The sequence below is a fragment of the Suncus etruscus genome, chromosome X (genome assembly GCF_024139225.1).
Source record: "Suncus etruscus isolate mSunEtr1 chromosome X, mSunEtr1.pri.cur, whole genome shotgun sequence".
Classification (NCBI taxonomy): domain Eukaryota; kingdom Metazoa; phylum Chordata; class Mammalia; order Eulipotyphla; family Soricidae; genus Suncus; species Suncus etruscus.
This window is the reverse complement of record NC_064868.1, coordinates 53,983,522-53,992,176: the sequence shown is the minus strand read 5'-3', so window position 1 is coordinate 53,992,176 and position 8,655 is coordinate 53,983,522. Positions and strand designations below refer to the sequence as shown.

Below are 8,655 nucleotides of genomic sequence, written 5' to 3'. Positions count from 1 at the left end.
ATGAGATTAAGTCCTCAGCATCCCACATATGCAAAGTACATCCTAGAATCTGTGCTACTTGTAATCCCCAGGTTCACAAGCAGTTTCTGGATATACAGAAGCCAGATATATAGTAGCATCACAAAAAGGGTAAGAATGTCCCCACCTTAGTAAGCACTGCAAATAAAAAGATTGGCAAGTATCGTGACCAGTAAGTGAAAGTTTTCATGAGTATGTGAGTGAGCACTCCAGCAAGCACTTTTATCTCATTCCTTTTTTTTTTTTTTTTTTTTTTTGGTTTTTGAGCCACACCTGGCGGTGCTCAGGGGTTACTCCTGGCTGTCTGCTCAGAAATAGCTCCTGGCAGGCACGGGGGACCATATGGGACACCGGGATTTGAACCAACCACCTTTGGTCCTGGATCGGCTGCTTGCAAGGCAAACGCCGCTGTGCTATCTCTCCGGGCCCAAGCACTTTTATCTCAACTAAATAAACATATGGTAAGCACAACTAAAGGCATGCAAACCTTGGTAAACACCTCAGCCAGTAGGATGGATGAGTACCACAACTTGACGTAAGCACCACAGCTGAAAATGCATGCACCACAGCATATGTGCAAGCTCTGCTGGTCGAAACCACATTGATACCAACAAGGGGTGGGAGCGGAAGAATAAACATAGTAAAAAAGATGGGTCAAAACCATCAGACAACAGGAAAGTCACTTTCTTTGCATGCTGCCAACCTGGCTTCAATCACCAGCACCACAAAGAGTCCCTAGAGCCCTGCCAAGAGAGAGCCCTAATTATAGAACTAGGAGTAAGCCCTTAGCATCACCAAGAATGGCTCCAAAACAAAAACCAAGAAAAAAGTAAGAAATAGTTAGAAAATGATGGATCCAAAAGAAATTGTAAAGAAAAGCAAAGGGAGAGGGACGTGGGGGTGGGGGGAGAGTTTTCAACAAGATCCCAATCCTAGAAATCTTTTCGATGTGAGCTCAGGTAATTCTGACCAGTTGGCTTAAACTGGATGTTTCCAGGAACCCCTCCTCATATTCGATTTCTTTGTTAGAACTGGTTACATACAGAACTCAGAAAATGACTTCTTTGGGTTTTGCCCCACATTCTGGTGCTTAGAGATTACTCCTACCACTGTGCTGAGGATTCTCTCTTGGCAGGGCTCAAGAATCACTTCCGGAAGGACTTGAGGGTTGGTCATATGGGGTATTGAGGTCAGCCATCTTCAAGACAAGTGTACTATCAAACTCCTAGAAATAAAATTTTATGGAGCAAAAGTTATAAATGGAAGCTATAGAGGTGCCTCGACTAGAGTTCAAGCTTACCTGAGAGGCTCTGGTAAATTCCTCGCATTTCACAAAAATAAAGATCATTAACAATGGTTTTTTGTTTTGGGGCCACACCCAGCAATGTTCATGGTTTACTCCTGACTGCATTCAGAATTACTCCTCGCTCGAGGGTCCATATGGGAAAGCAAGCACCTTACCACTGTACTATCGCTCTGGCTCCTAACAGTTTTTATTTTATTTTTTTTGTTTTTGGGTCACATCCAGCAGCGCTCAGGGGTTCCTCCTGGCTCTACGCTCAGAAATCGCTCCTGGCAAGGTTGGGGGACCATATGGGTTGCCAGGATTCGAACCACCATCCTTCTGATGCAAGGCAAATGCCCTACCTCCATGCTATCTCTCCATGCTATCTCTACGGCCCCTAACAGTGGTTTTTAGAGCATGACTGAGTCCTTTACTACTAACCTAGTGTATTCAATGATTTCAATTTGCCTGAAAAAAAAAGCAAGTTAGGAAGCTGCTTAAGTAGATAGTCTGTACAAAGGAGTAAATGTTTGCCTGTGATTCCTGGCCAAAGATGGAGTCTAGGCAAATGCACGGTGGTGGAAAATTCCTGGTCATTTCTAGGCTAAATGAAAAGTTTCTTGAGGCCAGAGAGATAGTAAGCTAGTAAGGTATTTCCTTGCATACAGCCAAACTGGGTTCAATCCCCAGCATTCCATCTGGTTCCCTGACCCCTGAGTGCAGTCAGAAGAAATCCCTATGTATCACCAGTGTTCCCACCAAAACACGGAGCATCTGAAACTACAAAGACTGGGTTCAAATCTCATTTCTACCATTTAATTTACTATGTTTTATTTTTTTTGAGAGGTAAGCAGACTGCAAAGTGCGCAGAGGTTACTTTGGCTGTGAGATCAGAGGTCTGAGTGCTTGGGGGAAACATACAGCATTGGGGATCAAACTCAGGGTCTTACACATGCAAGACATGTGATTTAGTGCCATTTAGTGTCTTTAGAACCATGTCCCAAACCTTCCTTATGTGGTTCTGGGCAAGATCTTTTGTTTGTTTCTTTTGGGGCCTCACCCTACTTATGCTCCTGACTTTTTTTTTTTTTTGGCTTTTGGGTCATACCTGGCAGCGCTCAGGGGTTACTCCTGGCTCTACGCTCAGAAATCACCCCTGGCAGACTCAGGGGATCATATGGGATGCCGGGATTTGAACCATTGTCCTTATGCATGCAAAGCAAATGCCTTACCTCCAAGCTATCTCTCTGGCCCCATGCTCCTGACTTTTTGCTCAGGGATCACTGTTGGTTGTTTTCAGTGAACCCAGTGTGGTACTACCACATGCAAGTAAAACATCTTTTTTATTTTTTTGGTGTTTGGGTCACACCCAGCGGTGCTCAGGGGTTACTCCTGGCTGTCTGCTCAGAAATAGCTCCTGGCAGGCACGGGGGACCATATGGGACACCGGGATTCGAACCAACCACCTTTGGTCCTGGATCGGCTGCTTGCAAGGCAAACGCCGCTGGGCTATCTCTCCGGGCCCAAGTAAAACATCTTACCCACTTTGCTATCTCTTGGGCTCCAACTGAGGGTTTCAAGCAACAGTGCTTCTTGGAGCAGGCAAGTACATATCTCATAAGGAGTTGAAAAACGAATTTCTTGCATGAAAAACTGTATAAAGTGGTTAATACACCAAGAAGTGGGATGTTTAGCTATGTACAGTTCCAGGCAAGTTGAAATTTTTCTTCAGTTTTGGGGCCACGTCAGATGGTATTCAGGGTTTACTCCTGGCTCTTTGTTCAGGGATCATTCATGGAGGGGATCAAACCTGGGTTGGCTGTATGCACAGCAAACACGTTACCCACTGTACTATATTGTTCTAGCCCAAGTTGAGTTTTTTTTACACTGTCTATCATAACCCTATGAATAAAACTCAACTCCAGAGTTCAGAAAGAGAGAGCGATGATAAGGCATTTGCCTTGTATAAAGCCAACCATGGTTCAATTCCTAGTACAATATGTGAACGTGGAGCACAGCCTGTGTGGCCTCCAAATCTCCATGCCCTCCCCCCATAAAACTCAAATTCCAAGTAAGCTCAAAATGCAACACCACACTAATTTAAGTCTGTATTTACTGGAAAAGGAAAGTACAAGCATGATCTGTATTGCTATTTTTTCAACAGTAAATTGGTGCCATGAGTGTGGGTAATGACTCACAAAAGCTAGGTGACTCAGAATTCTATGAAACGTGGACATTTAAAACTTTAATAGGAATGGGGCCAGGTTCAAGCCCTGGCATCTCACATGGTCCCTTAAGCCTGCTAGGATCAATTTCTGAGTGCAGAGCCAGGAGTAAACCATGATCACCCCAAAAATATATAAATCAACTTCCATGGGTGATAGAAGTTGTTCAGCCTTCAGCAGGCTTTCCTTGTAGATAAACTAATCTAGGTTCAATCTAGGTCCCTAGATGAGGTCAGAGCAGTGGTGCAAATGGTAGGGCGTCTGCTTTGTACATGCTAGCCTAGGACGGACCGAGGTTCAATTCCCCGTGTCCCATATGGTCCACCCAAACCAAAAAAAAACCCTATATAGTCCCTAGAGAAGTGACTCTACGTACAGGTCCAGGAGTAAACCCTGAGCACTAACTACCAGGTGTGGTTTTAAACTAAATTCCAAAGTAAATTACCTTCTATCCTTTTGGCACTTTCAGACAGTCCTTTCTGTTTCAACCAGGCCTTCCGGTTTCAACTAGAGCAATTCCTTTCTGGTTTGCTTTGTTTACCGGCTGGGTGGAGGTTGTTAGAGATTCCACGTGGTGGCGGTATTGAGCCAGAAATACCAGCGTGCAAAGGCACCAACCTCACTTTGAGGGCCTCTTCTCCCGCCCTTTTGATATGAAAAAAAAAAAAGCTGCTTGAAGGCTGCTGGAAAGACTTCCTGTTGTAAGGTTCGTAGTTTAGAGGAACCAAAGTCCTGGTTGGTTTTTTTTTTTGTTGTTGTTGTTGTTTGGGTCACATCTGGCGGTACTCAGGGGTTACTCGTCTCTACGCTCTGAAATCGCCTCTGGCTGGCTCTGGGACATTATGACAGTGTTTTTCAACCTTTTTGTGCAAATACACATTTTTTTCATGAGAAAAAAAAAAAACCTCACGAGGCACACTACCATTAGAAAATGTGAGAGAAATAGCACAGCGATAGGGCGTTTGCCTTGCATGCAGAAGGACGGTGGTTCGTATCCCGGCATCTCTTGTGGTCCCCCGAGCCTGCCAGGAGCGATTTCTGGGTTTAGAGCCAGGAGTAACCCCTGAGCGCTGCTGGGTGTGACCCACCCCCCAAAAAATATGTTAAAAAATATTTAACTCTGTGCCTATATTGACTACATATAAAGTAATTCTCTTAAGGGCCGGGGAGATAGCATGGAGGTAAGGCATTTGCCTTGCATGCAGAGGGTCAGTGATTCGAATCCCGGCATCCCATAAGGTCCCCCGAGCCTGCCAGGATTTCTGAGCATAGAGCCAGGAGGAACCCCTGAGCGCCACCGGATGTGACCCAAAAACCAAAAAAAAGTAATTCTCTTGACTAGGAAACAAATAAACACAAATAAATTATTTTATTATTACTTTATTATGAAATAATTTTGTAATTGTTCATATATCTGTTTACTTACTCAATGCAAAACCTGGGCCTGTTTGGCCGAACACAAAGCTGATATTCTGGCAGGAACGGAAGACACACACGTCAACAGCTCTCAGTCTATCTTTAGTTTTATAGTTCATAACGTGCTTTGGCTCACAAATAGACCAATCATGCTGAAGCCACATGTTACAGATGAAATTGGAATTTTTTTCATGGCACACCAGACAGTATCTCACGGCACACTAGAGTTGTGCGGCACAGTGATTGAAAAACACTGCCATATGGGATGCCGGGATTGGATTGGCCGAGTGCAAGGCAAAAATGTCCTATTGCTGTGCCATCTCTCTGGCCCCAGTCCTGGTTGCTTTACTTGTTTTTCTCCACCTAACCTGAAATCAATTTGACTTGGAAGCTGCAGACTCTCATCAGCTATCATTTCTATAACTCCATTTACATTAGCCTAGGCTTTTTGGTGATGGTAGTCCCTGGGTCCATCTACGGCCTTCAGGTTCTTCATTGTTTTCTAGAATGAAAATACAGGGCCAGAGCGATGGCACAGAGGGTAAGGCCTTTGCCTTGCAGGTGGCCTGGGATTGATGATCCTCGGCATCCCAGATGGTCCCTGGAGCCTGCTGGAAGTGATTTCTGAGCTCAGAGTTTGGAGTAATCCCTGAGCACCAGGTGTTGCCCCCAAACAAACAAAAAACCCATAGTAATAAAGATGCTCAGACTAAAAGTAGAAAATGGAATAGTTAATTTCAAAGGGGCTGAAGCGATAGCACAGCAGTATGGCGTTTGCTTTTCACACGGCAGACCTGGACGGACCCGGGTTTGATCCCCAGTATCCCATATGGTCTGTTGGGTACAGGGATCAGTCCCCCTCAGTCAGCGGCGTCTTGAGCATTTCAAGGAGAGTCGGAAGCCATGCAAATTTGCGAAGGGTGATTTATTTTTCTGGTGCCAGGGTGACACCAGGGTCAGTGCTCAGGGATGAACCCCAGAGCAAAGACCCCGAACCATTACTGAAGCAGTGTTTTTATAGAGCACTTTTCCAAAGGGACAGCATATGTCACGGAAGTAGTATTCCGTTTGTTACATATTACTTAGGAATACAGCACAACTCAGTTAAAAGAAAGATATTTAGCAAACAAAGAAACAATCGTTAAAGCCTAACAGACCACCAGGAAAAGTTACACAAAGAGACAATCGTTAAAACCTAACAGACCACCACTAAAAGTTACACAGAGACAATTGCTAAAACTTAACAGACCAGGGGCTGGAGAGATAGCATGGAGGTAAGGCGTTTGCCTTTCATGCAAGAGGTCATCGGTTCGAATCCCAGCGTCCCATATGGTCCCCCGTGCCTGCCAGGAGCAATTTCTGAGCATGGAGCCAGGAGTAACCCCTGAGCACTGCCGGGTGTGACCCAAAAACCACAAAAAAAAAAAAAAAAAAAAAAAAAACTTAACAGACCACCACTAAAAGTTACATTTTTATCCTACTGAAAAATATTAAACTTAAGGTCACATTTCTTTACCTTAAAGGCTGGAGGTGGAGGTGGTCGCCTTACTCAACCTTACTAAAAGTTTTGCAAGCAAAGATAACAGAAAGCATGAGCAAATTGGGCGTATACTGCCCTCATTGAGTAGAGCCAGATTCTTATCTCCTTCAGCCAATGCTAACCTGTGGCTCTGAAGGTCACGAAACAGGACACCTTGTAAGATTAGGGAAACTTCAAACTTAAACTATACGTGTATTATGAAAAGCAAAAACTTCTTGTCCCTTTCAGGTCCTGTGAACCTGCCAGGAGCGATTTCTGAGTGCAGAACTTGGAGCGGTGCCAGGTATGACCCAAAACCAAAAATTTGCAAAGTAGAAGAAAAAAGTAATTCCCTAGCTAGAAAGGATTTGTTTGTTTGTTTGTTTGTTTTGGGATTGCTTCCAGTGGTGCTCAGGGGTTATTCCAGGCTCTGCACTCAGGAATCACTCCTGGAGGTGTTCAGGGAACCAAATGGAATGAATATCAGAGACTGAACCCAGGTTGGCTACTTACAAGGCAAGTGACTTATGTTCTATCTCTCCAGCCTCTGGGAAGTATCTTAGTAGGGACTAAATATGACTCATTTTGTGAAGTGTTTATGGCAAAACTGGGTATTTGTGTGTGTTACTTGTCAAATGACAAGAATGTTAGAAACATGGAACAATTTTACAGAGTAGTCTGGCTAGTTTGGGGCCTTTTATCTATTTCACCATTCACCTTAGGTTTTCGCCCATTATCTCTTAGCCTTCAGTGAGTTTAAGGTCTGCAGCAGAATCTACACTGATAGATTTCCCATTAGATCTCCACAATTTTCACACTTCTCAAGGCATGCTGGAAACTACAGCCCTGGAGGTAGGCTGCCAAGTATGAAAATACGAGGAGACTGGGCACTCATACCCTCCTGGCTCTCGTGTTCTCAATTTTGTTTTGTTTTTGTTTTAGGAGGTGGGCACACTTGTCAGTGCTCAGAGTATATTCTTGGCTTTGTACTCAGGAATCACTCGGGGGACCATACCCATCAAGGATCAACCCTGGATCAGCCAAATATGATCAAGTCCCCTAACCTCTGTACTATCAATCTGGCCCCTCCTGTGTTCTGCAGATCCAGATCAGAGATTATCAAAAGCGAGGTTTATGGACACATCTGTGCTGCTGAGAAAAAGTTCAGTCTTGGGCCAGATCAATAGTACAGCGACTTGGACACACTTGATTGTGTTGCTTACTAGGAAGTGCAAGGGGTCAAACTAGAGGCAAAGCTATCCTGAGTTATTCGCAGGACTTTCTTATGGTTCTGTGTGGTTTTATTTTATTTTTATTTATTTATTTATTTTTGTTTTTGGGCCACACCCCGCGGTGCTCAGAGGTTACTCCTGGCTGTCTGCTCAGAAATAGCTCCTGGCAGGCACGGGGGACCATATGGGACACCGGGATTCAAACCAACCACCTTTGGTCCTGGATCAGCTGCTTGCAAGGCAAACGCCGCTGTGCTATCTCTCTGGGCCCTTTTATTTATTTTTTTAAATATGGAACACTTCACAAATTTGCATGACATCCTTGTGCAGGGGCCATGCTAATCTTCTCTGTATTGTTCCAATTTTAGCATATGTGCTGCCGAAGCGAGCACTCTGTGGTTTTAAAACTGCTTTGGAAGGAGAGCCCTTTCCCATGCCATATTTTGGGGGGTAGCACAACCTGCAGTGCTCTGAAAGGCTCTTGTCACTGGGGGCTTGCTCCCCATGGTGTTCAGATGACTGGTACTTGTGATCTCACTCTAGCATACCAAGCATGCATTCAGCCCACTGAGTTATCTCTCTGGCCCTGCATCCTTTTTCCTTTATAGTTACTTCAAAAATAGTGTTTTCTCTTACCACAGAGCAGTCATCCAGCTGTTTCCAACTCTCTCAGAAAATATGGAACCATTATAGGTTGAGGGATGTGGCACAGTCAGTGGTAGAGTGACTCTTTGGATAAGCCTTTGTGATTCCCATAACTGAGTATATAACCTCTAAAGTTTGAGATAACACCAAAAAGGGAAGGAAAAGACAGGAAAAAGAAAAAAGAAAAAAGTACCTTGTAGGGGGAGCTATGGTGCAAGTAGTGGGGCGTTTGCCTTGCACGCGCTAACCTAGGACAGACCACGGTTCGATCTCCCGACGTCCCATATGGTCCCTCAAGCCAGGAGTGATTTCTGA

General features: G+C 44.5%; 1 non-coding gene across 1 annotated transcript; it reads right to left on the bottom strand.

The window, feature by feature from the left end:
• Nucleotides 1-7,980: 7,980 nt before the first annotated feature.
• LOC126000159 (U6 spliceosomal RNA) lies at nt 7,981-8,087 on the bottom strand. Its single transcript, XR_007492522.1, has one exon. It is a non-coding gene; the product is annotated as a U6 spliceosomal RNA (small nuclear RNA).
• Between the last annotated feature and the right edge of the window lie 568 nt (nt 8,088-8,655).